Source organism: Zeus faber (assembly GCF_960531495.2).
Source record: "Zeus faber genome assembly, chromosome: 4".
Classification (NCBI taxonomy): Eukaryota; Metazoa; Chordata; class Actinopteri; order Zeiformes; family Zeidae; genus Zeus; species Zeus faber.
The window spans coordinates 34558520-34563519 of NC_137191.1; the positions used below are offsets into that span (position 1 = coordinate 34558520).

General features: G+C 46.9%; 1 protein-coding gene across 1 annotated transcript in view; it reads left to right on the top strand.

Annotated features, from left to right (window-relative positions):
• cacna1ab (calcium channel, voltage-dependent, P/Q type, alpha 1A subunit, b) overlaps positions 1-5000 on the top strand; it is a gene marked incomplete at both ends in the record, with an annotated part of 106285 nt that overhangs the window by 53676 nt on the left and 47609 nt on the right.

Genomic DNA, 5000 nt, shown 5'->3' on the forward strand with positions numbered 1-5000 from the left:
AAATATGTAGCGGGCCGCATTTAATTGTCACATGAGCCGGGTGTGGCCCGTGGGCCTGTAGTTTGAGACCCCCGTCTTAGAGGATCAGTTCATCACATCTGACATTGTCTCTACCGGCCACACACCCATAACACACTGGTCAAAGGGTTTTCTCCCATAATCATTTGCACTCATGGACCTTGCATCCCAACAACTTAATGTTTTGATCTACAGTATGACATAAATTACCCTTTGAAATCAACAAACATAAACGTATACAACAAGATTTTAAAACCAATTATGAACATCGTAAAAATATGAATCCTTAATGAGCCTTGAAAAAGTAAGATGACAGTAGAATAAACAGAATATACAGTACAATAAACAGATTATTCAGTAGAATAAACAGTAGAATAAACATAATAAACAGTAGACTAAACAGTAGAATAAACATAATAAACAGGAGAATAGACAGAATAAACAGTAGAATAAACACAATAAACAGTCGAATAAACAGCCGAATAAACAGAATAAAGAGTAGAATAAACATAATAAACAGTAGAATGAACAGAATAAACAGGACAATAAACAGTAGAATAAACAGAAAAAACAGTAGAATAAACAGTAGAATAAACATAATAAACAGTAGAATAAACATAATAAACAATAGAATAAACATAATAAACAGGAGAATAGACAGAATAAACAGTAGAATAAACACAATAAAAAGTAGAATAAACACAATAAACAGTAGAATAAAAAGTAGAATAAACATAATAAACAGTAGGCTAAACAGTAGAATAAACACAATAAACAGTAGAATAAAAAGTAGAATAAACATAATAAACAGTAGAATAAACATAATAAACAGGAGAATAGACAGAATAAACAGTAGAATAAACACAATAAAAAGTAGAATAAACACAATAAACAGTAGAATAAAAAGTAGAATAAACATAATAAACAGTAGGCTAAACAGTAGAATAAACACAATAAACAGTAGAATAAAAAGTAGAATAAACATAATAAACAGTAGGCTAAACAGTAGAATAAACATAATAAACAGTAGAATAAACATAATAAACAGTAGAATAAACATAATAAACAGGAGAATAGACAGAATAAACAGTAGAATAAACACAATAAAAAGTAGAATAAACACAATAAACAGTAGAATAAACAGCAGAATAAACATAATAAACAGTAGAATGAACAGAATAAACAGGACAATAAACAGGAGAATAAACAGAAAAAAACAGTAGAAAAAAACAGTAGCATAGACAAAATAAACAGGAGAATAAACAGAAAAAACAGTAGAAAAAACAGTAGAATAGACAGAATAAACAGAAGAATAATCAGAAGAATAAACATAATAAACCATAGAACAGACAAACAATAGAATAAACATAATAAACATAATAAACAGTAAAATAAACAGAATAAACAGTAGAATGAACAGTAAAATAAACATGATTAACAGTAGAACAGACAGACAAACAGTAGAATATACAGTAGAATAAACAGAATAAACAGTAGAATAAACAGAATAAACATTCAAACAGACGGACAAATAGTAGAAGAGACAGATTCAGCTCATAGTGTGTGTGTGAATAACTTTGATAATTTTAATAATATATATCCAGCTTCCTGTGACTATTGGGCACAACATACAAATATTATACACAAATATTATACACATACAAATATTCCCACTAATAGACTATTTTAGCTCAGAGTCTGGAATAGGAGGATCTAAGCTCCCCATGACCTTGGCATAACCTTCCCACTGACCCTCCTCGATGCCCTACCTGCTCCCTAACCCCACCCCCATCCCCATCCCCACCCCCTAACAACACAACACACACACTCTTCCTCCTTTGTTTCCTACTGCGATGGCCCCCACCGACATCCATAAGAGCCCCCCTCCACCCGAACCACCTGTCTAACAACGACCCCAGCTCCAAAACACGGTCGTCTTCCCCTTTTGAGCTGTCCAAGACCACCACCCCACCCCTCCTCTGCCCCACCCCGCCTACAACTACCTACAACACCCTCCTCCACCCCACCCACCCCCCCCCCCCCCCTCCTGAATGATGGAGGTCCCGCCCACCCGCTCCGTGGGGGTGAGGGCGCCCCAGACACCTTTAACCCTTTAATGGCCCAGACCGCTGCGTCTCACCCGCGGGGGAGGAGGAGACACCGCCTCTTCTTCCGCGCACCGTCCTTGCCTCTCACTCTCCTTCTACCCCTCCTCTGTCCCTCTATTCACCTGTCGCTCTCTCCTACTGTCGCTCACACACAGACACACACACACACACACGCACATACAAACACACACACACACACGCACACGCACACAGACACACACACACACACACACACACACACACACACACACACACACACACAAACACACACACACCCTTTTGGTCATGTGACCCCTACTGGAGGCGCAGGTAACTTCCTTCCTCTGCACGGCTCTAAGGGGTGGGGCAGGGCGGGGGCATGTTGGGGCGGGGCCTGGTCGGTGGAATGATTCTAGAAATATCCTATATATCATATATTGATATATTGACGTACGCGCCTTAGGGAAACTGAGTGTGTTTGTGTTTGTGTGTGTGTGTGTGTGTGTGTGAGAGAGAGAGAGAGAGAGAGAGCGAGAGAGAGCGAGAGGGAGAGGGAGGGCTTGTGTATATCTTCCTCAGCTCTGCGGCTGCCCTGGCGCATGTCGGCCTTGCTGCGTTGCATGAACCTCACAGACGATAACCGTTTTCTCTTTTGTTTTTGTTTTTCACTTGATATTAATGTGAGCCAACGGCGAGTGATGGCAGTAATAACGCCACTGAGGCATTTTGACACTATCCTTTTTTCTGCACATTTAATCCGATGTGTTTTGAGCAAACAGGATCATTCCGTCCTCTCTTTACTCTATGCAGGCAGACGGTAGTCGCTAGTCTCATGTCCGTATCCACGTAACAATAAAATACCGAAATTTAACCCAAGAAAGCTCCCCTTTATCGGACTTTGAGGCTAAACGGGGCCTGGTTGGCTTTAGATACCGCGAGTGGCTCGCGGACTGGGGAAGGTGTAACGTAGGAGTGTGTCACAGAAACAGCGCCTCATTTTTAAAGGGTTTAAGTTTCGAGTGCGTCAGAGGTGCGAGTAATGTTCCCGCCCCGGGTCACGCCCTACCCGCGGGAGCGCCGGGGCGTTTCGGCAGCGACCCTCAACAGAGCAGGCAGAGAGTTCCACCACGGGGGGTCTGGAGGCGCGTCGAAGCTGACACGCGCAAACTACGAGCGCCCCCCCCCCCCCCCGGAAAAAAAAAACAGGACGGGCACCGAGGGACGGCCGCAGGCGACGGCGTGGTCCGGGGGGGGAAACGCGAGAAACGTCCGGAGTTCCAAAGTGGAGCGTCCTCCCCTCTTGTGTCTGGAGAGAAGTTGCGACTCCTCGCGCAGCATGGCCTCTCCGAAAAGGGGGACACCTCCTGCCCTCCTTCCCTTCTTCCCTCCTTCCCTCCCCTGCCCCCCACCGCCCCCGCACACACCCCCCCCCGCCCCCAACCGCCCTCCTTCTTCGCCCCACCGTCCCCCTCGGTGTGTCATCACCCCCCGCCCCCCGCTCCCTTTTTTGCCTCCTCTCCAGAGTCTTTCCACGCTTTCCTCTTTCCCTCCTCCGCCAGCGCATCTCATCCACCTCTCCCCCCCGGGCCCCCCCCCGCCCCTCCGTCTGCTTGGGGGGGGCCGTTCCGCCGCCTGAAAAGTGGAACGAGGGCGTCGCGCCGCCGTCCACCGCGCCCTCACTTCCTCGAGCTTACACCCTGAAGTCGACAAAACCAAAGGACGGAGTCTCTTTTGGTTTTTTCCCCCTCCCGGCATGCTGACGGAGTTTGCACAGTTGCTCGGTTTCATTCCCCTACGCCGGCTTTGGATCTTAGACTTTGTCCAAAGCCGCGTGTGCTTTTACCCTCCTTTCCATCCGTGTTGCACCTTCCGCCGCGGCTGGGAACTGCATGCGACCGGCGGTGCTTCATGGAATGCCGTTTGGAGAAGTTTCCTTATGTAGGCGTGGGTACAAGCGATGCACCTTGTCTTCCTTTAATTCAAACGCCGCGCGCATAACGGATGTGGCCTGTGTTTGCTTATTTGCTCAACCATTCCTCATGATTAAGGACAACACTGGAGACGCGTGCGGTCAAACCCTTATTTGCCGCCGGGGCAGTTGTGCCTCTCGGCCCCGCCTGATAACGATCCAAATGGAACGAGCGCAGAGCTAACGACGCTGATTGGGGACGCGTCCCCCCGTTCGATCATAATGAGGCCATAAGATGAGTATCGGCGCGAGAGCGGTGCAGGAGTACGGCCTTCCCAGAGCCTGCGGAGCAGAATGACGTAGTATCTGGACGTGAATCCGAGGCGCGAGAGCTCTGGAGCCGCTTTGAGGCTGAGGGACGCAAACGCATCCCGGCCAGGCGCCGGGCACAAAATCTGGGACGATGACACAGATAAAAAGTGACGACTCGGCAACGTGCTGACCTCGCGGGTTTGCCTTTGACGAGAGAACCGCACCGACGGGGGCGAAGAAGGCGGTGAAGGGCTGATAACGCGCGCGTCCTCAGGTGCCGGCAGACCAAGGTAGTTCACAGCGGACACGAAAGAACGGGGCCAGTTATACTGGAAACAGGAGGGTTATTTCCAACCCGGTTTTTAAAGCCCCAAAAACAGTTTGAAACTAGAGCTATCAGAGAATTATGTCTTGAAAATTGCGAGTAAATCACTATTTTTACTTTTTTTCTTTCAACGTTTCCATTCAAACAAGTTACCAAAATGCCGCTTAAGTCAGGATGGGCGGTTGGCGGGACCAAATTAGAAATCGTTCTGCGACCCCTAACGAGCCTTGAGTCGGGTTTCCTATCGGACAATCAAACCGGGGGTCATTGGCGAGGAGCCAGGCGGCCGCGTACGTTACTTTTTCAATCATTGGAATGTGCCTTTGAAATAATGCTGGTGATTATTCTG